This window comes from Loxodonta africana, chromosome 13, assembly GCF_030014295.1.
Source record: "Loxodonta africana isolate mLoxAfr1 chromosome 13, mLoxAfr1.hap2, whole genome shotgun sequence".
NCBI classification, from domain to species: Eukaryota; Metazoa; Chordata; class Mammalia; order Proboscidea; family Elephantidae; genus Loxodonta; species Loxodonta africana.
In genome coordinates, this window is record NC_087354.1 from 23,928,094 (window position 1) to 23,952,695 (window position 24,602).

Genomic DNA, 24,602 nt, shown 5'->3' on the forward strand with positions numbered 1-24,602 from the left:
ACCACAACTGACCCTCACATTTAAGAAATGTTAACTTTTAGCTGTATTGTCATCAGGTCTTTCTTTCTCATTTTACTACTTTAACATCCCTCCATCCCTCCCTTCCTTCGTTTTTAAGAAATAGAGCATTATAGAGTTGAAGTCTCCTCTTTACCCTGGTCCAATTCTAACTTCCCCTCTTCCCCTTCCTGGGGACACTACTATCCTGAAGTTCACAGATGTCTTTCCCATGCATAATTTTATATTTGTGGTACATACATTACCATAAACAAAGTACTGCTTTGTGTTTTTAAAAAGTTACATAAATAGAATACTACTTCAATGCAACCTTTCTGACTCAACATGCTATTATCCAGATTTATCTAATCCATTCATTTACTTACTATATAAAACCAAAAACACCAAACCCATTGCCGTTGAGTTGATTCTGACTCATAGGAACCCTGTAGGGCAAAGTAGAACTGCCCCATGGGGTTTCCAAGGAGTGCCTGGTGGATTCAAACTGCCAGCCTTTTGATTAGTGGCTGAGCTCTTAACCACTGTGCCACCAGGACTCCTACTTACTATACCAAAAAAACCAGTCCATTGCCATTGAGTCAATTCTGATTCACGGTGACCCTATAGGACAGAGTAGAACTGCTCCATAGGGTTTCCAAGGAGTGGCTGGTGGATGTGAACTGCCAACCTTTTGGCTAACAGACTTTTAACCACTATACTATACATATACATACAGATGTATATATATATGTGTATATATATATACATACACACACACACATACATATATATTTGTGTGTATATGTACGGAAACCCTGCTAGCATAGTAGTTAAGTGCTATGACTGCTAACCAAAGGGTTGGCAGTTAGAATCCACCAGGCTCTCTATGGGGCAGTTCTACCTTGTCCTGTAGGGTTGCTATGAGTTGGAATTGACTCGACAGCTACAGGGTTTTTTTTTTGGTGTATATATACACACACACACACACACACACACGTACACACACACACATATACTTACTATACAGTAGTCTGTAACATACTTTATCCATCCCCTTCCTGCTGATGACACTCAGGTTGGTGTCAGTTTTCAACTCTTCCAACCACGCTGCAGTAACCATCCTCACGTACGCATATACTTTTCCTTGTGCTTACGCGCAAGAGCTTTTTCTAGACTGTACTGGCAGGTGCAGAATTGCCGGCTTGTAGTAGAAACTGCCACTCACTCTCCAAAGTGAGAAATTTACCACTTTTCACTCCCAGTAGCACTATATGACTATCCCCAATCCTCACATTTCTACCAGCCCTTGGTGGTGTCAGAGCTAGAATTTTTGCCAGTCTAAGCCTGTGCAATGGTATCTCACTGCACCGTTTTAATCTGCGTTGCCCTGATGACTAGCGCGGTGGCACTTACTACCCGGTTATTATTCTCTCCTCCGATTTCTCCCTGTTTCTGTCCTGTGCCCATTTTCCTACGGCAAAATCTTTTCTCTTACTGATTGGTAGGAATTCTGGGTATTAACTCTTGACTGGCTATAAATGTACCAGGCATCTTCTCCCATAATGGGACCTGTCTTTTAATTAAGTTTATGTTGTTCTATTACTAAGAAAGAGTCCCTGGGTGGTACAAACAGGGAAGCGCTCAACTACTGGTTGAAAGGTTGGTGGTTCAAAACCACTCAGAGGAGCCTCTGAAGACAGGCCTGGCGATCTGCTCCCAAAAGGTCGCAGCCTTGAAAACCCTATAGGGCAGGTCTACTCTCCACACATGGGATCCCTATGAGATGGAATTGACTCAATGACAACTAACAACAATAACTGAAGTTTTAATTTTAATGTAATCAAATTAGACAATCTTTCTTTCAGAGTTTGTGATTTCCCTTCTAAAAGTTTTAAAATTATTTGCTTTTCATATGCAGGATCTTAATCATCTAGAGTTTTGTTAGTATGATGTGAAGCAGGAATCTAATATTCTTTCTGTTCCTTTTGATTTGCTGATAGATAGCTGAGCACCATCACCGATTAGGCTATTTTTCCCGATTGGTTTCTGGGGGCATTAGGCAGTTTCACTCATATTTTTATACCCCTGGGCCACATCCTTTACTGTAACTTACAATCCTAGTAACTGTTAGAGCAATTTCCCACCCTGTATAACCCCCTTACGCAAAACTATCTTAATTAGTCTTGGTCATTTACTTTTCCATATAAATCAGGATTATTTTAAACAGTTTCACACATACACAAAATCCATTCTCTTTTTATTGCAATGACACGGAAATTACAAACAAAATTTGGAAGAATGGACAACCTTTATGATACTGATTCGTCCCATCCATGAACACGGTATATTTCACCCTTTGTTTAAAAGTCTTCTTTTATGTCCATCAATACGGTTTTATAATATTCTCCATAAAGGCCTTGCTTATTTCTGTCATTTTTTTTTCATTAGATACCTACAGTTTTTGTTGCCAGTGTGAATGATTATTTTTGCTCACATATTTTCTACTTAGTTTTTCTTCTGCTATAGAAATGTTGGAAACTCTGGTGGTGTCGTGGTTAAGTGCTACAGCTGCTAACTAAAGGGTAAACAGTTCGAATCTGCCAGGGCTCCTTGGAAACTCTGTGGGGCAGTTCTACTCTGTCCTATGGGGTTGCTATGAGTCGGAATCGGCTCGATGGCACTGGGTTTGTTTTTTTGTTTGTTTTTTATAGAAATGTTATTGATTTTTGTGCATCAATCTTGTAGCCATCAGATTTAAATTCTTAAGTTATAATGAATAGATTCTCTTGAAATTTATTTTACATCAACAATCATAACCTGTGAATACTGACAAGTTTGTTTGTCCTTTTCCAATCTTTCGTACTCATCTTTTGTTTTTTCTTATTAATTAGCCAGCACATCCAGTGTGATAGACACAGAAGAAGTGAAACAGAAGAGCCTTGAATTATTCTTATTTTAAATGGAATGTTTCTAAAGTTCCACTGTTAAGTATCAAGTTCGCCATAGTATTTTTTGTTGACATTCTTTACCAGAATAAGAAAGTTTCTATTTCTAAATTGCTAAGTTTTTTTTTCTTTCTTGCTCTTTGCTTTGTTGTTTCTTGATTTGCTATTGTCATCGTGACTGTGTACTGCATTCTATGGGAAACATTTTTTCTGTCTTGAGTATATGGAGGTGTATGAGTTATTTAAAGAAAAACTGTCAGGGTACATAAAAACTTTTCTCCTTGAAGGGTCAGAAACAGACTGGAAAAATCTTAATCTCCAAGCACAGTCTCCCAGCCAGGCTTGGTCTAAAGCATCCCAGACACAAGGACCCTCCCCACTAGGGACCTCCACCGATCCCACGGATCTATAATTTCTCCATGGTTGTCGGTCTGAATACCGAGACACTGTTTTGGTCAGAAATTATTCCTAAATTTCCTTTGGGGAAAAATAAACTCTTTCTTCTGTGAATCTAAACTCTAACCACAGGCTGCCAAGGACACCAGCTATCCAGTTTGACTGTTATCCCAGAGGAAGGGATACCGAGGCCCTATTGCACGTTATGCAGAGTGCCTGCATTTTCGTACAGGGTGCTCATCAGGAATGTGGTCAACATTATTATCTTCATTTTCCACTCAAGGAAATTAAACCTCAGGGAGGTAGAACAGCCTGTCCAAAGTCTCACCCAGAAGTGACAGAGGTAGGATTCGAACCCAGGTCAGTGACTTCCAAGTCCTGCTCTTTCCTAAGTCCCCATCAGAATCACCACAACAGAATTACCTCTGGCTCCACAATGTGGGCCTCAGAGAGCCAATGGAGCCACTCTCCTTCCTTTGTTTTATTTTTGTCTTTCCAACTGCTTTGTAATTAGTGGTTGGAGTTCCAAACCACCCACTCTGTGGAGTGCTGTGAATAATATAATTAAGCACAGGAAATGGTTCATTATTAGTCTACAACCTAACAATGAAGGTCAGGGGATGTTCAGAAAGTTGGTTTTTAACTTGTGGGGATTCAGGGTAGGATCACAAATGGGAATCTCCTTCTGGGCGCTGTGACATCCTCCTAGGCTGAGATGCCAGGCACTCTGCTAGAACTGGAGAGCAGGCAGCACCCGGACATGGCCCATGACTGTAGGATCCTCAGGAGAGAGCGGTTGTCTTCTAGATGACACAGCTCCCCTTTAGTTGTGCTGGAAGGAAAATGCTGGTCAAGGAAAGGGAGCTCAGGGGTACTGGCCCCCAGCTGGACAGCTTTCATGCATTGTCTCATTCAATCCTCAAAATATCCCAAAAAGGGAGATGATTAGTTTGTCACGCTGTGGTGGCTTGCATGTTGCTATGATTCTGGGAGCTATGCTACAAGTATTTCAAATACAAGCAGGGTGACCCATGGTGGACAGGTTTTAGCAGAGCTTCCAGACAGACTAGGAAGAAAGGCCTGGTGACCTACCTCCAGTGAAAACCCTGTGGATCGCAACAGAATACTGTCTGACACAGTGCTGGCAGATGAGCCTCCTAGGCTGAAAAAAACCCGTGGCCGTTGAGTCGATTCCGACTCATAGTGACCCCCATAAGACAGAGCAGAACTGCCCCATAGGGTTTCCAAAGCTATAAATCTTTATGGAAGCAGTTTGCCACATCTTTCTCCTGCTAAGCTGGTAGGTTCGAACCACTGACCTTTTGGTTAGCAGCCAAGCACTTTAACCACTGCGCCACTAGCGCTCCTTCCCTAGTTTGGGGGGCACTCAAGATACAGTGGTTGCAACAATGAACCCAAACGTACCAACGATTACGAAGACGGTGCAGGATCAAGCTATGTTTCATTCTGTTGTACCTGGGGTCACCATGAATCGGAGCTGACTGGATAGCAACTAACAGTAACAACATTATCCTAGTTCTACAGCTGATTGGAGGAGGCTCAGAGAAGTGATTTGTCCAAGTCCCCATATAGTGATGGAGCTGGATTCACAACCCAGGTCACGTCTCTCCTACATCTAAAACCTGCCCTCAGGTTAGGCCATGATTCCCAGTATTCAGTGGTTGTCCTCCATTTTCTGATTTTAATTTTATGCTAAAGAGGATTAGGGTGGGATTGTAATATCACCCTTGCTCAGATCACCTACCTGATCCAATGCAAAGGGAGTTTCCCTGAGGTGGGCCCTGCACCACCTCTTTTCTCTCAAGAGGTAAAAGGAATGGGAAGTAAGCAGAGAGTTGGGGACCTCAAACCACCAAGAAAGCAGCACCAGGAGGAGAGTGCATCCTTTGGACGCAGGGTCCCTGTGCCTGAGAAGCCCCTCAACCGGGGGAAGATTGATGACAAGGACCTTCCTCCAGAGCCAACAAAGACAGAAAGCCTTCCCCTGGAGCTGACACCCTGAATTTGGACTTGTAACCTACTAGAGGAGGAATCAGTCCCTGGAGAAGGACATTATGCTTGGCAGAGTACAGGGTCAGCGGAAAAGAGGAAGACCCTCAACGAGGTGGACTGACACAGTGGCTGCAACAATAAGCTCAAGCATAACAACGATTGTAGGGATGGCACAGGACTGGGCAGTGTTTCGTTCTGTTGTGCATAGGGTCGCTATGAGTTGGAACCGACTCGACGGCACCTAACAACAACAACCTACTAGACTGTGAGAGAATAAATTTCTCTTTGTTAAAGGCATCCACTTGTGGTATTTCTGTTATAGCAGCACTAGATAACTCAGACAATTTGTAAAGGCCTTAACCACAGCCTGGCACAGAGTACAGGCTATGCATTAGTTATCTGTTGCTGCATAACAAATTACCTCAATCCTAGAAGCTTAAAACAACAACAAACATTTATCATTTCATATAGGCCTTATAGGTCAGAGATTTCAGTGGCTCTGGCTCACATCTTTCATGAGGCTACAATCAAGACACAGCCTAGGTCTGTAGTCATCCGAAGGCTTGACTGGAGCTGGAGGATCTGCCTCCATGGTGGCTCATTCACATGGCTGGTGAGTTGGTGCTGACTGGTGGCAGGTGAACTCAATTCTTCCCCATGCGGACCTCTTCACAGCTTGCTTGAGTATCCTAACTACATGGCGACCAGCTTCCCTCCAGAACACATGATCCAAGAGGACAAGGTGAGAGGAGTAATGTCTTTTATGTCCTAGCCTCAGAAGTCACCCATGGCCATTTCCACAAGATTTTATTGGTTATACAGGTTAGTTCCATTCATTATGGGAGAGGATGCATAAGGGGGTGAATACCAGGAGGCAAGGGTCGATGGCGGTCACCTTGGAGGCTGCCTACCACAGACTGTATAACCAATCCAAAACCAAACCCGTTGCCACTAAGTCAATTCCGACTCATGGCAACCTCACGTGTAACAGGGCAGAGCTGCTTCACAGAGTTTTCTTGGCTATAAACTTTATGGAAGCAGATCACCAGGCCTTTCTTCTGTGGTGCCACTGGGTGGGTTTGAACTGCCAACCTTCAGGTTAGCAGTCAAGTGCAAACCGTTTGCACCACCCAGGGACCTACAGACTATACAAGGTTCTGTTAAATACTTGCATTCTAAGTGCCTGGCGCATAATGAGATAATCAATAAACATTTATCCTGGCCAAGTTCCATTTTAGCTCTTTCCGAACTACTCTCTACTTACTGAACCATTTCCAAGGGAGGAAGCATTTGCTTTCAATTTCTATCCTCAAATCATTATCCCTATAAAGTAGTTCTCAAATATCATCCTCATGTGGAAGTGTTTGGAGCAGTAATCTCAAACCAAAAGTGTTTTTTTTTTTTAACTTTCTCTTTCACCCAACTATATCAGTATGAAATACTTCCTGTGAATTCAGAAGACTCAAAACAAAGTGGCTGAAATTTTATGCCTTGGTCGAAACGTCTGCACTAATGCAATTGTACAGGGACAAGCAAATGTCCCAAGACAATTGTGGGAAAGTTCCTCTTCACACAAAGGCATACTATCTGTTTCCTCCTTTCCCCACCAATCCTGTACTCAGGCAACAAGACTAGCTGAAACTCTGTGGAGGTTTGCTCACTAAAGCCAGTGCACATATAAACAGGCCAGGAAGGTAACGGCAAATGGCTCTGGAAGCAACCACCTCTTCTGGGGGCCCAGGATGTCCTTCAAGGCCCCTCAGGACCATCGAGGATTCTCAAGAACATCATGGTTGGCAGCTTTCTCACATAAGGTTCATGTCAGACATTTTAGACATGGGTACATGTCACAGTATTGGTGTTCTCCCACTCAGCCCCAGGATGACCTTTTCAACAGTTTTGGCAGTTCAATCCAGGATGAGATGCTCAACTGCACCATTGCCCTGACTGGCCAGTGAGGCCACAGTGGCTCCTGGAGAGCACTGATGATGTGAGTCTTCCACAGTGCTAAAGTTGTCACTGAGGACATTAGCTGTGGGTCAAGCAGGTATGGCTAACAGTAGTGAGGAACTATTCTGCTTTCTCTTGTCCCTGCCAACTGGAAAGAAGCAGGAAGGATGGTATCAATGACTGCACCTTTCCACAGAACCTTGGCCTTTATTAGGAATGTGGAGCTTGATGTGTCCAGGGGACACATCACTCTATGCCATGTTGTCGAGATCTTATTCTTGAAAGATAACTACACGATCTCCATGCCCAGCGGCTTTGCATTGTCAGCCTCGATAGATCCTTGAGCTATTCATAACAAAACATAAAAAAAACAACTAGTTGCCCATAATCTCCAACAGGCTAATGCTGGCTACAATCCCAAGTACCCTGCTCCGGAGGTCGGAATGACTCTTTCTAGCAGTGAGTATATTTAACAAATCTTGATTGGATGATCAAGTTATCACTGATTTCAGAATATTCTTCCTCATTTTACCCAGGCTTCTTTGATGCTCACTTTGTTTTAAATGCTTCCACACAAAAACTCACCTTGACATTTTTCTCTTAGTAGGGCAAAAGCATGGTAGAATACAGAGTGAAACTCCACTTCAACAGTGTGAATTACAACTGCAACTGTGAACTCCTGTGAGATAGGTAGAGTTCCAAGTAGAAAATCGTTGAAAAAATCCCTAATAGCAATGTATGACGAGCTTACGAAAGCCTATAATTTATCACTCTGGTTCCCACCCCCAAAACTCTTTCTACATAGTTCTTTGCCATATTAGGATCCATCATTCTCCAAATTATTATCTTCTACCTTGGTTTACCCTAAGTTGAAATTATCTAGCTGTGTTGTTATTGTCATTGAGTTGATTCTGGCTCACGGTGACCCTATAGGACAGAGTAGAGATGCCACGTAGGGTTTCCTAGGCTATAGTCTTAACGGGAGCAGATCATCAGGTCTTTTCTTCCACAGAGCAGCTGGTGGATTTGAACCACCGACCTTCTGGTTAGCAGCTGAGTGCTAACCACTGCAACACCAGGGCTCCTTATCCTTCTTCTCTACACAAGCATAAATAATAAAACAATGATTTATATGTTCACATAATTAATTTCTTATTCACCATCTAGAGATGAACTAACCAATATAGTAGCCACTAGCCACCTGAGGCTAGTCCACACTGAGATGTGCTATAGATGTAAAGTACACAGCAGATTTTAAAGACTTAAGTATGCAAAAATGAATGTCAAATATCTCATTAATATTTGTTGTAATGATTACACGTTGAGATGATAATATTTTGGAAATACTAAAAAAACTGGGTTATGTTAAATACATTACTAGATTTAATTTCATCTGTTTCTTTTTACTTTTTTAATATGGCTACTAGAAAACACAAAGCCACCTATGTGGTACACATATGTCTACTGGACGGCACTAGGTTGAACATGCTGGATCAGAGACTGCAAACTGGTAGCTGAGGTCCACACACGGCTATCAGATACAGTTTGTATGATCTACACCGTGTTAGCACAAAAGAAGGTTTTCATTTCTAAGTTGCTAACATATAAAAAATATGGAGATTAAAAGCAAGCAAGCAAACAGTAGACTCTGCATTCTTGTAAAAATAAAGACTCTGGTAACACTGGACCCACACTCCTGCTCCGCAGGAAGAGCTTGGAGCTGAGTAGGGGCTCCTCCTCTGGATGGGGAATCTGCTCTTCATGTTTTCAGTCCTCACTAGTCCCTACTGCTCATTGACATAGAGGCGAAAGTCAGCTGCCATTTTCTACCCAATCCCAGACCAGCTTCACACACTCAGATTCCCCTCCCTGCTGCTTCTGGAAGCATTGAATTAGAGATCCTGATTCCGGAGTGGGGTGGGAACCCTATTTCAGACTGGGGCGGAAGCCCTAGTCCAGAGTGGGGTGGGAGCTCTATTCCAGAGTCAGGTGGAAGCACTTACTCCAGAGTAGAGAGGGAACCCTATTCCAGAGTGAAATGGTAACTCTATTCCAGAGTGGGGTGGGAGGCATTCCAGGCAAGAACAAAGGCAAAAGGGAGAATGTGATCGTGGTGTGCGCAAATAACAGAAAGTATCTGGGAAAAGAGGTGGGTTTCAAGAAGTGTTCAGTTTGGGGATTTTTCTTTTCTTTTTTTTTTTTTTTGAGGCTGGACATCTAAGTGGCGATGTCCCTGAGGGATTTGGAAATATATAACTGAACATATACACAGAAAAGAGCTAGAGGTTAAGGACAGTGCCTTAGGGACACCCAGAGGCAAGCGGAAGGAAGATGAAATGAAACTGGCTAAAGAGTCTGAGAGGGATGAGCCACAAAGACAAGAGGGGCGTGCACCAGGAGAGCCGTACCCAGAACACAGAGCCTCCAGGGGAGGCTCCCACGGGGGGCACAGCGCTCAATTACACTGGTCCTCTGAAAGAAAGCCGTGGCAACCCAGTTCTCCAACCCTTTTAATACAAGCTCTTGCTTGATCTCAAAGTTGGACTAAAAAGAAGGAAAAACATTATAAAAGCAATTTCACAAGAGTCTAACCCCGCCCCAACAATTTCCTTAAAAACACATTCTGCCTTACCAGAGCCCACACCGTAACTAGCCTAACTATTCAATGTTTCTTTCCAAAGAAAGAAACCACCCTTCCTCTCCTCTCAAATCACTTTCTTCCTCTCATTTTAAAATAGCTAAGGCCTGGTGTCTGCTTCTGTAAAGATTACAGCCCCCAAAAAAACCCTACGGAGCAGCTCTACTCTGTTAACACGTGGGATCTGGAGTCGGAACAGACTTTAAGGCGACTGACGACAACACTGGGTGTGTAGCTGAGAAGTGATAACACTGCAGCTGTGAATATATGTAAGTACTCAGATTATGGATTTTGAAATATCCTGACGATTCTGTAGCTACTCGTTTCTAGATAAATGGACGACGTTTTCATTCCCATAATATTTGTATAATCTCAGCAAATATTTTCCCAAGTGATTATGTTAGAGCTGCAGAGTCAGACACTGGACCTCTGATTCGTTTGAGCTGTTGCTGAGACCAACATATAACGGAGACTACAGATGCTCACAGATAAACTATTTTGTGACATTTATTCGTCTCCCTGGGCTGGTATCTGCAAATGGCTTTTCGCGAGTGGATAAATAATAACACCCCAGTTCTTCTACCAAAGGATATAAGCCGAGTTAGGGTCGGGCTTCACGTCAGGCAGGGCAACGCAACGGACATCTCAGGACTTCTCGTTGTCGTCTTATTTGCGTCATGACTCTGCAATCTTCTTCAAATATCAGTTATTTGAGCTCTGCATGCCTTCTCTCAGTTATGATTTCATTCTAATTATCTTTCACAGGCTGAGAAATCTGGAGGGCTTTTATAAAGTCATTTAATCATGTAGTCCACAAATATTTACTGGGTATCTACTAGGTGTGGGCTGGGAATGGGGGCCACAAACTGAAGATAATACAGCTGATTCCCTTGAATAGTTCGTACACTAAACAAAAATCAAACTCGTTCCCATAGAGTTGATTCTGACTCAGAGCTACCCTACTGGACAGAGCAGAACTGCCCCATAGGGTTTCCAAGAGCACCTGGTGGATTCGAACTGCTGATCTTTTGGTTAGTAGCTGAGCTCTTAACCACTGTGCTACCATAAGGGGGATATGTTAGGTGCCGTCAAGTCAATTTCAACTCATAGTGACCCCATGTGACAGAGTAGAACTACCCCACAGTGTTTTCTACCCTGTAATCTTTAAGGGAGCAGACTGCCAGGTCCTTCTCCCACAGTGCAGCTGGGTGGGTTGGAATCGCCAACCTTTGTTAGCAGCCAAGTGCTTAACTGTTGTACTACCAGGGATATTAAGGGAAATCTGTACGTTATACATCACAATAGAGCGTGGGAAGCACTGTAGCAGGAGTTCATATAAGGCACAGAAAGAGCACAGATGGGGCGGATGAAGGAGCCAAGAAGAACCTACTGAGGAGGTAGCAGCTAAGCAGGGATTTTTTTTTTTTCAATTGTGCTTTAGGTGAAAGTGTACAGCTCCAGTTAATTTCTCATACAAAATTTTATACACATATTGTTATGTAACACTAGTTGCAATCCCCAAATGTGACAGCACACTCCCCCTTTCCACCCCAGGTTTCCTGTGTCCACCCAACCAGCTCCTGTCCCTTCCTGCCTTCTCATCCTGTCGGATCCACCCATTCGGTCTCATGTATCTGCTTGAACTAAGCAGCACTCTTCACGAGTATTATTTCATGTTTTATAGTCCAGTCTAATCTTTGTCTGAAGAGTGGGCTTTAGGAATGGTTTTAGTTCTGCGTTAACAGAATGTCCAAGTCCATGATTTTGGGGGTTCCTCCAGTCTCAGTCACACCTTTAAGTCTGGTCTTTTTCTGTGATTTTGAGTTCTGCTCCACACTCTGTTGTGTTCCCTGTCAGGGCAGTCACGATGGTAGCCGGGCACCATCTAGTTCTGGTCTCAGGCCGACGGAGTCTCTGGTTTACGTGGCCCTCTTATCTCTTGTGCTAATATTTTCCTTGTGACTTTGCTGTTCTTCATTCTCCTTTGCTCCAAGTGGGTTGGGACCAATTGACGTATCTTACATGGCCACTCACAAGCTTTTAAGACCCCAGGCGCCACTCACCAAAGTGAAATGCAGAACATTTTCTTAATAAATTTTGTTATGCTAATTGACCTAGATGTCCCCCAAAAAACCATGATCCCCAGACTTCAGCCCCAGCTACTCTGTCCCTCAAAGTGTTTGCTTGTGTTCAGGAAACTCTTAGCTTTTGCTTTAGTCTAGTTGTGCTGACTTCCCCTATATTGTGTGTTGTCCTTCCCTTCACCTAAGATGATTCATGTCTACTATCTAGTTAGTGAAGTCCCCTTTCTCTTCCTCCCCACCCTCATAACCATCAAAGAATGTTTTCTTCTGTGTTTAAACCTTTTCCTGAGTTCTTATAATGGTCTCATACAATATTTGTCCTTCTGCGACTAAATTCACTCAGCATAATGCCCTCCAGATTCATCCCCATTATGAGACGTTTCACGGATTCTTCATCATTGCTAAGCAGGACTTTTGAGGAAGAATAAAAACTTTCAGGCGGACAAACAGAGGAAGAACATTCCAGACAGAGGAAACGGCTTATGCAAGGGCAGAACGAAATGAACAGCAACATGGTGTGTTTGGAGAGCTTCAAGGGCTGGTTCCCCCAGCTTCTCGAGGGGAGGGCAGCATCAGGAGACTAAACGACAGGGAGGGGCCAGACTGCAGAGAGCCCAGGTCGGATATCCCCACAAAACACCGCAAAAAACCAAACCCGTTGCCGTCAACTCCGACTCATCGAAGAGGTTGGCTGCCTTAGTCAAAGACACTAATGTAAACAGAAGGCAGAGATGAAAACCGGGCATATAGTTGATGTGCTTTTTCTCTAATTCGTGTTGCACTCATGATCAGACCGTAACTTCCTCCTTCTGCATTATAGGATTTATGGTCCAACCGTGCATTAGCCATGTAAAAGTGAAGCACAAAGCTATTGTGTGTTTACGATAAGCAGGTGCTGTCAAGTCAACTCTGACTCAAGGACACCCCACCTGTGTCAGAGAACTCTGTTCCACAGGGTTTATAATGGCTGATTTTTCAAACATAGATTGCCAGGCCTTTCTTCCAAGGTACCTCTGGGTAGACTCGAACCTCCATCCTTTCCGTTAGCATCCAAGCTCCCAACCATTTGCACTACTCGGCGACTCTGTGTATATAACAAGGGTAACATAACAAAAGAGACCAGTGATTTTCCAAGTGTGGTCCATAGACCAGCAGCACCAGCCCAACCAGGGAATATGGTAGAAATACAAACTTCCAGGCCCCACCCCAGACCTACTTCTCATAATTAGAAACACTGGGATTGAGTCCTGTGATTTGAGTTTTAACAAGCCCTCCAGATGATCCTGATTCAAAGCGACACCAAGGCTTTCTGATTCTTTTTCTTATCTCTAAGTTTCCTTTTAATTCCTTAGGCTGAACCGTCCCATATAAGAAAGTTTTTCTTTAGCTCGCTGGACTTTCTAATTTTTTTTTTTTAATCTTAATTTTTTACACTATTTGTTCGCTTGCTTTTGACGAATGAGGTCAGGCTTCTAAACTATGCCATTGTTTTAACGTACACCCCCTTCTGAAAACCCCAAGTCTGTAAATGATAACAATTACTTGTCAGCTCACAGGTACCAGCTCTGAAACGGGCTTCGGAGCTAAAATCAATTTGAGACAAGTGCTCTTTAATGGATCCCCTTAATCCCTTGCCACCAAATCCCACATCCCCAAGTGTAGGCGGGGGAACTTTCATGAAGTATTTAAACATGTGTTGTGCCTCCTGACTAATCATTATCTTCAAAGACTTGGATTAACTACTACTCTTCCTCTGAGTAAGCCAGATAGTCATTTGAACTGCATGACTGATTCATTATTATTTTTAACAAAGCAGGCTTCCCATTAATAACTGTAATTTCCATTAAGAGCAGAAACTTTGTCTTATTCACCCCTGTGTCCCCAGAACCTAAAACAGTGCCCAGCAGCAGATATATATCCAGCTCTCAATATGTACATGTTGGACGAATGAGTTAATAGCGTCTACTATACACCTGTTGCTGTTCGCTGCCGTCAAATTGGCCCCTGACTCACAGTGACCCCATCCCCATGATCAGCTGCAGACTGGACAATGTTCCATTGCGATCCATAGAGTTTTCATTGGCTGATTTGCAGAAGCAGACCTCCAGGCCTTTCTTCCTAGTCTGTCTTAGTCTGGAATCTCTGCCGAAACCTTTTCAGCACCATGGCAACACAAAGCCTCCACTGACAGAGGGTTGATGGTTGTACATGAGGTGCACTGGCCAGGAACTCAACAAAAAATGGTAGGACCTCTACTTCCCCTAGTAAAAACTTTTTGTCAGCCATATTACAACGTTTAAAACAAAGACAAAAAATCAGGAAAAAAATGTGAAATTTGAGAGAAAATAATTTGAAATAGGGATTTGTGTTCCAAATCAACAGCAAAAGTGACTCTAAGTGTGTATTTTTTGTGTCCTTAGGTATCAGCTGATGATGGGATGATGCCATCATGGTTAGCTAGACATTTTAAAATATTGTTTATTTATCTCCTTTTTCATGTACATTTTTGCTTGTTTTATAATTTCCACTCCATATGAGCAAATAAAAGCACATGCAAAATTTAAATATAAATACACAAACATTATTGGTAACTTATCAAATCTTTCACTGATGGTGTTAAAGAAAAACATTTGGAAACCCTTACCCAGTCATATGGGCATAGATATACCATCTCATCTCTTGGGAAAAAAGGGCCAAAGGTACCCAGATTTTGTGGAAATTGCTTGTAAATCTCCAATAAAAAAGATGGTGAGTCATCTTGGAAATCTGCTTTCCATTTTCCTGAAGAGGAAAATTATCAAATTTAACTTTATCTGCCTTTTAAGCTTATGAAATAGTCTGGGAAGAGGATTTAAGTCAGAGTGCTGAATTCCCACCACCTCCCTTGAGAAAGTCCAACAAAGAGGAGGACCACGCAGTTCACAGCTGGGCCAGACAAGCAATTAAACATGAAGGTCTAAACCCCTTTTTGCAGTGAGGACAATTGAGTACAAATCTGACCTTACGGTCCCTCCGTCTGGATAAACAGAAGGCTTGTTTGGTTGGGAGAGGGTGGGAGGTGTGGAGTTGAACTCGAGAGCCATGTGCCTAGGAACAGGCATTCACCCATCCCGTGCACCTCGCCTCTTTTGTAGCAGCCAGTCTTGCTTTTTCGCCTTGATTTATTAGCCAAGTGAATGTTGAAGGATTCATCTGTAAAACATATGGCAGCATCTGGACCCAAGTTGTTGTTACTTACCGATGAGTCAACTCCGACTCATGGCGCCCCCACATGTTGCAGACTAGAACTGCCCAACAGGGTTTTCAAAGCTGTGACCTTTTGGAAGCATATCACCAGGACTGTCTTCCAAGGTGCCTCTAGTTGGGTTCCTACTGCCCACCTTTCGGCTAGTAGTCGAGTGCTTAACCGTTTTTACCACCCTGGGACTCCTGGACCGAAGTTAGAGCTATGCTATGGTTCAGGACCGTAACACTGGCCGAGCATCTAATAACAGTAGGCTCCGTACACGTGTCCATGGATCACAGCTTCCCTCCACCCGTTTCTGCTACCAGGGAAAATTTCACACAGAACTCACTCTTACATCCATCAAGGCAATTTTATTGTTTTGTGTCACAAATATTAAACCTTGATTTTCACAAAGTTACAGTCCCCAAGGCCTCCCCATGTCACAGCAAACAAATGCACTTTTGCTGCCTCAAGACTGAAATAAGTAATTTATGTTTAAAAGTGTACAGCTCACTCGGGGGAATTCAGCCACTTGCTTCCTTCTGATCGGTTTCAGCTCTCAATTTATCCAGGAGAGCCAATTAAAGATTAAGTTGGAACTGGAGAGAACCCGTCCAGGCGGGCTCACCTGGGCAGCTCTCCCATCTGCCCCAGCAAAGGAAGGACAAGGGCTATGGCTCAGCGCTTCTTGTAGTGAAAGCCACAGAGAATCTCTAGATATTAAAAGGCCGGCACCCAGTGGCTTCAGGGACCACAGTTTAAGAAAAATATGGCAGACATGTGCTGGGCCTCGTCATTAAAATTCTTAACTAAGACGGCCTTTTAAAAACAGGATGCTTAAGAAATAGTCTGGAAAGAGGGTTTATGTTGCAGCGCTGAACGCATACCACCGCCCCTTGAGAAAATCTAACAAAGAGACAGACCACACAGCTCATGGCTGGGCAAGACAAGCAATTATAACATGATGGAGAATGAAGTAACATAAGGTGTGGACAGTCTGCAGGGAGTGCATGCTTAGTTATTGATCACGACAGCAAAAAGCCAAGTGGATCCTGTGCAAAGCTTGCTCAAACACGACTGTTACTTCCGACAATCCCTCTATCCCCAGCCTAGCGGAAGTAAATCAGGGGATACATGGAAACATGCCCCTTTGGAAGAAGCCAGCCTCTTGCTGTTGCTGTCACAGCCCCAACCAAGCACAGGATGCCATCCTGTGAAGAGACTAAACTCAAAAAAACAAACCTGTTGTCATCTGGTTCATTCCGACACATAGTAACCCTATGACAGAGTAGAACTGCCCTATAGAGTTTCCAAAGAGTGCCTGGTGGACTTGAACTGCTATCCTTTTGGTTAGCAGACATACCACTTAACCACTATGCCACCAGGGTTTCCTGTGAAGGAACGGCATGCCCCAATTCCTGGGAGTCTGCGCTAGTAGGATTGACGCAGCAGGTAAGCCACACCCGCAGGCATCCTGATTCCCTGGCCAAGCGCAGTGCAGAGTCTGGGCTCAGGAGACTCAGGAGGCTGAGCTCATGATCCAGCTCTGTGTTCTTGGCACATTCTTCAGCCTATGCTCAGCCAGCCACCAGCATTCACTAAACACCTATCTTAGTCATCTCTTGCTGCTGTAACAGAAATACCACAAGTAGATGGCTTTAACAAAGAGAAATTTAATCTCTCAGTCTAGTAGGCTAGAAGTCCAAATTCAGGGCATCAGCTCAAGGGGAAGGCTTTCTCTGTTTGTCGGCTCTGAAGGAAGGTCCTCGTCACCAATCTTCCCCTGGACTAGGGAGTTTCTCCACACAGGAACCCTGTATCCAGAGGATGCGCTCTGCTCACGGCACTGCTTTCTTGGTGTTATGAGGTCCCTGACCCTCTGATTGCTTCCCTTTCCTTTTATCTCTTGTAAGATAAAAGGCTGTGCAGGCCACACCCCAGAGAAGCCCCCTTTACATTGGATCAGGGATGTGACCTGAGCAAGGGTGTTATATCCCCGCCAATCCTCTCTAAACACAGGCAGAGATTATGATTTGCAATACACAGGAAAATCACAAAATGGAGGACAACCACATAATACTGGGAATCATGGCCCAAGTAAGCTGACATATATTTTCTGGGGACACAATTCAATCCATGACACCCTCCATAGAACTGGCTGGCCAGCAACACCTGTCTACCTCATCTCCTGTCACTCTTTGCTTCAGCTGACACGTCAGCAACCTAAGCCACTTGTGAGTCCAGGATACCTGGTTTCCTCACTAAATGCTGGAGCAGAGGTTTTCAAACTGCTTTTTCAGAAACAGTAGAGGGACCAGTGGGTAAATGCATAGAATTTCAAGCCCTACCGTTTCCTTCTCCAGAACAGCTCTCTTCATTGTTTTTCACTTTTTACTTCCACCTAAGGCTTTGTATGAACAAAGAATTTTCTGGTTAAAAAAAAAAGTATGAAAAGCACTGCTAAGGGGGAATGATTTCATGAACCCTTAAAAGGAACTCCGACAGTTGTCTTAAAGAAAACGTGAAATTGTTTTTCTTCCAGCTATTTCTTACATAAAGAGCCATGGTTAAGCGCTTGGTTGTTAACTGAAAAGGTTGGAAGTTTAAACCTATCCAACGGCTCCACAGGAGGAAGACCTGGTGATCTTTTCCCATAAAGATTACAGCTAAGAAAACCTTATGGGACAGTTCTCTGCCACATGGGGTTATTATGAGTTGGAATCAACTTGAGGGCACCCAACAACGACTTCTTATAAGGGCCACTCCTGTGTGCGTGCCCATGTAAAAAAAAAAAAAAAAAAACAAACATTGCCGTCGAGTCCATTCCGACTTCGAGTGACCTTATAGGACAGAGTAGAACTGCCCCATAGAGTTTCCATGGAGCGCCTGGTGGATTCAAACTGCCGACCTTTTGGTTAGCAGCCATGGCACTTAACAACTATGCCACCAGTGTGGGCTAAGCTATGTTAAATCTAGGGACATTGTTCTCAGCCTAAGATGATCTAACTCGATGTGAAATAAGAAGCCAGCACTCCAGGTTTCCCATCTAAAGGCATTATGTGTTGGCATAACCTGAAAGTGGTCCCTCTCTCTCAAAGCCATCGATTGTTCCAGCCACAATTTTGGCAGGCCCTCTTCCGGCAGCTGCTGAAGTTTGGAGAGTCTGGTTATAGCTGACGCAAGGTCTGTGCTTTGTGTGCCAAGGTCCTTTTGGCTGTGCGCATGCCCCGCTCTTCCCTTGGATCTGCATAAACTTGGGGGACAAGAGGGAAGGGTCGGCGGGCGTCCTCACCAAAAAGCAGCTGACCTGAATATAGATGAGCACCGCCTTCAGGCAAAGCCCTTATGGGGTTTTGGGGAGGAGCCAAAAATCACCAGGTAGGTCTCTGTCCTTAAAGGAGCTTGGAACCTAGGGCAGAAACTACAAGTTTATACCAATTTCCATACTCTTTGCAGAGCAGGATCCGTGGCAAATTTTACTAAAGAAGAATTAAGAGAGACAGAAAAGGGAGGGATCCACTGCTTTTCATAAAGGCGTTTTGGAGAGGGTGACCTCAGGATCTGGCTTGCCCAGGTTGTTCTGGTTTGTAAATTTTGTTTCAAGAATCTCCCATTTTGGATATAAATTCCAAGGTTGCCCTAGGTAGGGAAGACATGGCATGTGAACTGGTCCTTAAAGGACTATAGAATGTTAACAGGTAGGAAGCGTTCCACAAGGGGTTGTGGTGAGGTAGGAATACGTGGACATGTTTGGGAAATCTCAAGGAGTCTAGTTTGGCTGGCGCAGAATGGGTGCGAGGGGGAGTCAAAGAAGAGAGGAGAGGGTATCCGAGCAGATTCCAAAGGGCCTCACATGCTGTGTTCACGCCTCCCTGTGGTTGGTGTTATAGAGTGAATTGTGTCCCTCCCAAAACATGTGGAGGTTCTAACTCATGTACCTGTAAATGACCCTGCTTGGAAATAGGGGTTTTCTTTTGTTATGTGAATAAGGGCATACTGAAGTAAAGTGGGTCCTAAACCTAATCACTTCTGAGTGGTGTCTGATAAAAAGAGCAGAACAGATACGGAGACACACATGGGGAGAAGACGGTACACAAGGACGGTCTACAAGCCACGGAAAGCTAAGAAATGTTTGGGCACTACAGATGCAGGAAGACACAAGGATTTCCCTAGAGATAACAGAGAGAGAGTATGGCCCTGCTGAAACCATGGTTTGGCCTTCTAGTATCCAAAACCGTGAGGCAATAAATTCTTACTCTTTAAAGCCACTCACTTTGTGGTATTTTCCCTTTCTTCTTCTTCTTCTTATTATTGTACTTCACATGAAGGTTTACAGAACTAGCTTCTCATTAAACAATTAGTACACATATTGTTTTGTGATATCATTTACCAACATCATGACACGTCAGCGTTCTCCCTTGTCAAACTTGGGCTCCCAATTACCAGCTTTGCTGTCCCTTCGTGCCTTCTTGACCTTGTCCCTGGGCTGGTGTGTCCCTTTAGTCTCATTTTGTTTTATGGGCCTGTCTAATCTTTGCTGAAGGGTAAACCTCAGGAGTTACTTCATTACTGAGCTAAGAGCGTGTTTGGGGGTCACATTTTTGGGGTTTCTCCAATCCCTATCAGGCTGGTAAGTTTGATCTTTTTTTGAAAGTTAGAATTTTGTTCTACATTTTTCTCCAGCTCTGTCCAGGACCCTCTACTCTACTGTGAGCCCTGTCAGAGCAGTCAGTGGTAGTAGCCAGGTACCATCTAGTTGTACAGTACTCAGTGTGGTAGAGGCCTTGGTAGTTGTGATCCATTAGTCCTTTTGACTAATCTTTCCCTTGTATCTTTAGTTTCCTCCATTCTTCCTTGCTCGAAAAGGGGTGGGACCACTGGAGTATCCTAGATGGCTGCTCACAGGCTTTTAAGACCCCAGATGCTACTCATCAAAGTAGAATGTAGAACATTTTCTTTATAAACCATATTATTCCAGTTGAGCTAGATGTATCCCAAGACCATGGTCCCCATAGCCCTCAGTCCAGTAATTCGGTCCCTCAGGGGATTTGGATGTATCTATGGAGCTTCCACGACGTTGCCTTGGACAAGTTGTGCTGGCTTCCCCAGGACTGTGTACTGTTTTACCTTCACCAAAGTTTTCCTGGGTTTAAGTTAACTCTGTGGTATTTTCTCATGGCAGCACTAGGTAACTAAGAGAGTTGGCAATGGCATCCCATGGAGCTTTTGGAGCAGGAAGCAGTGTGATCAGCGGGGAAGGGGGTTAGCAAAAAGGAGTAGTGGAACAGGGAGCAAAAAGATGGAGGGTCTGGCAGGTGGAACAGGAGCCCCAGTAGCCAGGGAATCTGGCATCCAAATCACCCAGGCCCAGCCCAGCAGTGCCCTGGTCTCTAGCCTCCTGCCCGGCTGTCACCCTGAGGAATGCTGGCTCACTCTCCCTAACCAGGAGGCAAGGGCTTGCACCACTTCCTGGACACGCAATGGTCACAGCACTGTCTATTTCTGGCCCTCCCAAGCCAGCGTTTGACAAGAAAGGCACAGCTGCCGGACTCTCTGCCCCAGTGGGACTTGCTGTTCCATGAAGGGTCACGTCCATTTCTGTGTGTGAGTTGTGGTCACCTGGACCCAAGAGCAAGGAGGGCACCCTTGCTTTAGAGTTGCCATGCACCCTCATCTTTCCCAGCCTGGGAAAAGTAAGTCAACTGCCTTTGTTCAGTACTTATTGAAACATAGAAGCACTTGTTTCTGGGATTGTGCTTGTACAAGGAATGCCAGGGTGTCGAGGAAACTCACTCACATCCTAGTGAGCTCTCTGCCTGCCCCACGCTCAATAAGGGCTGTGCAGTATGAGGGGGGAATGCAAAAGGAGCTGGCTTTAGACCTCTGGCTGAATGATGTCTGATGCAAAGGGGATTTATTGTCAAGGAGTTATGTTAAGAACGACCCACTCAAAACAGGAATGATCTTCAGAACTTCATCCTGGCCGTAGCTTCATCTCTTCCCAGCCCAGACCCCTTCTTTCCCTTCCATCACCCTGGCAATCCAGTCATCATCTTTTCTTGGACTATCTGAAAACTCTCAAGTTTCCCAGTCGCCAAGCTCTTGCCTCTTTTATACATCCTGGAAATTGGAGTCCTAGGTGATAAGCCCCTTAAAGGCAGGGCTAGGTATTAATCTTCCTTGATATCTCTGTGCCCAGCACAGTAAAGAGTGAATGAAAACAGTCAGTCACTTGGGCAGCTCCACCTGAGCACTGTCTCGTCTCACCACACCAGCCCCTGAAAAATGTAAATGGAACTACAGCTAAGGCTGAGAGAGGTGCCTAAGGATTCCAAGGAGGAGCTAAAGCATTCAGGCGGCTGGCCTACAAGAAGTGTGCAAACTCAGCCACTCCGCTGCCTGTCCTTTGGGAATGTTTTTCGGGTATCACATGTGGAAAGTAAAACTCTGAATTTATTTTTTCCAGGAAGATGCGTGTTTTCCTTGTTTGTAAAAGTGGAGCTTGTGGCAGAGATTTGGTGTGACTGTGGGTGGGTGGGGGGCTGACACTGGCAAATGTGGGTGCAGCCGAGGGTTTCCATGAAGAATGCCATGATCCTCACCAACAGCTTGGTCCTTGAGTAACAGCATAATGACAACACTGATGAGGAAAATAATCAATGCTGCTATTTAAATGAAATCCCTGGGTGGTACAAACTTTGCTACCAATCAAAAGTTTGGGGGTTCAAGTTCACCCAGAAGTGCCTTGAAAGAAAGGCCTAGCAATCTACTTCTGAAGAAAACAGCCATTGAAAACCCTACAGAGCACACTTCTACTCCAAAACACGTGGGGTCTCCATGAGTCGGAATCAACTGGATGGCAGCTGGGAGCAGATCACCAGGTCTTTTCTTCTGCAGAGCCTCTGGGTGGGTTTCCAGACCTTTAGGTTAGCAGCCAAGCACTTAACCACTGCACCACCAGGGCTCCTTTGGCCTGGATACTGCCATCTAATTTTTAAAACAGTCCTAATTTTTTGGAAAGAGATAGGAAGAAACATGCATATTGAGGACCTGCTATTTGGCAAATATTATGCTAGGTGCTTTATGTATGTAAACTCACTTGATGCATGCTTAACACTAAAAAAATATATGATAACCCCCTGTTGCAGACAAGGCACCTGTATCTTACCGTAGTTAAATAGGAAGCCTGAAGTCACAAATGATAATTAGTTCAAATGAAGGGAACTGAGAATGCCAAACTGATTCTGGTACCCAACGACAGAGTACAAGCAGAATCAACAGGGAGGTTGAAGGCTGGAGGTGGCGGCTTACTCCAAGTATTGAACTAGATCAGGGGTTGGCAAACTTTGTCTATAAAAGGCCAGACACTATATATTTTAGTTTCTGTGGGCCAAATGGTCTCTGTTGCAAATACTCAAATCTTTCCTCGTAGTAGGAAAGCAGCTATATAGACAATAATGTAAATATAGCAGTGTGGCTGTGTTCCAACAAAACTTTATTTACAAAAACAGGATTTGGTCCATGGCCCATAATGTGCTGACCCTTGAGTTAGATGATGACATAATATGTGGAAAGATTAAATCTCTGTGAAACTTCTTAGGAATCTAAGAAGATCTTTCATATATTAATCCATTCATGCTTTCTGAGAGTTTATGTTGTTCTATGAATCAAGAATTATTAGCAAATGCTTTCAAAAGGCAAAACCCTGGGTAATTATTAAATTGATTGCAATGGAAAAATTTTAGGATGCATCCAAGTTTTAGAGTGGGAGCAAAAAGGAAAATATTTTCCATTGAAAGGAAAAAAAAAAAAAGTAGTGAGTAGTGCACATTCCCACACTCTCTGAGCCGTGAATACAGAACAGATGCTAAGGCTTAAATTGACATCCAAATACTTCACTCCCTTTGGAGTATGGACCGGGGCTTAGATGAGGAGGTGGTTTGGGTAATTAAAAACTCTAAAGATCACTGGCTTTCATTCTAAAGGCCACATGTTCACAGAAAGCTTTTTCCTTGTGTGGATGCCAGATACTTATGCACAGCACCATTTTCTCGGAGGAATGAAAGAGTTTAATTCACTGAGGACAAGAAAAAATTAAGAGAATGGAAATAATCTGAATCAGAAATAATCCATCTTCATAAACAGCAAAAGGAGGGCAGGGGGTCGTAGGACTGAGTCATTTATGGGTGAGAAAATCCCTCAGGTACCTGATTTATGAACTCGGCTTTGACAAACGGCTTCCAACAAATATGCTTCCTAGTCCTGGCAGGCCCAAGAAGTCTGGAAAACTCCCCAGAAGTGGATGATGGGATAAAACCAGAAAGAAGCACATCATGGCCTTCTTTTGCTTAGGAGAGTATCTAGTTCAATATCTGATTCTGTATTTGATATGTCTATCTTCACTATCTGAGTCAGTATCAACATTTACTAAGTGGCTGCTCTGTGTCCGGACTCATGCAAGGATCTGGGAGACGAGGGTGCGCAAGACAGCCAAGGTCACTGTCCTCAAGGAGTTCAGAGTCTACTGGGGAGGTCCATTTAGAGATAACCTTTTTAACCTCAACTACTGAAAAAGTATTTCTAATAAGGTTTGCTGCAAAAGAAAGATTGCCCTCTGATCCTTCTTACTGAGGATTTCATTTTTCTGGGGTACCTTCTCAATCTTTTTCTTCCTTCCTCCTTAATAAGCCAAAACTCACTGAACTAACTTCCTTTTTCTGGAACCATCAGGAGATGTCACTTCAAAGTGTGTTACCTCAAACATGAAATGAATAACCACATCTTTGGCCAACACTTTCACTTCTCTCAATGGACCCAGGACACAGCCAGGGTGGTCAGTCACATGGCCATAATGCAAGGGGCCTGGGTGGCATGTCTCTTCCAGGAGTGGCAGCCAGGAATAGCTAGTCTCATTTCACTGGCAGAAAACTCATAATACCTGCTTTGCAGGTATGCATTTACCTATCCTAGACACTTCATGCAAGTAGGATCATACAATACTTTTCCTTTTGTGACTACCTTATTTCATTTTGCATAAGGTTTTCAAAGTTCATCCATGTTGGTATATACCCAAAAGAATTGAAAAGCAGGAAGACAAACAGAAACATATACACCAATGTTCACTGCAACACTATTCACAATAGCCAAGAAGTGGAAACAACCCAAATGTCTACCAACGGATGAATGGATAAAATGTGGTGTATCCAGACAATGGAGTATTACTCTAACATAAGAGGAAATGAAGTCTTGATACATGCGAGAACATCCATTAATTTTTAGCAAGCATTTTTGAGCTTTTATTATACTTTAGGAAACCCTGGTGGTGCAGCAGTTAAGAGTCTGGCTGCTAACCA

At 43.8% G+C, this 24,602-nt stretch overlaps 1 protein-coding gene and 1 long non-coding RNA gene across 6 annotated transcripts in view; one reads left to right on the top strand and one right to left on the bottom strand.

The window, feature by feature from the left end:
* The window catches only part of SLCO3A1 (solute carrier organic anion transporter family member 3A1), a 350,355-nt gene that overhangs the window by 183,928 nt on the left and 141,825 nt on the right, over positions 1-24,602 (bottom strand). The gene's annotated exons all lie outside the window — the stretch shown is intronic.
* LOC135227255 (uncharacterized) overlaps positions 9,577-24,602 on the top strand; it is a 103,986-nt gene continuing 88,960 nt past the window's right edge. Inside the window, exon 1 of the long non-coding RNA XR_010317373.1 lies at positions 9,577-10,208. This is a non-coding gene — a long non-coding RNA (uncharacterized LOC135227255). The remainder of the gene's footprint in view (positions 10,209-24,602) is intronic.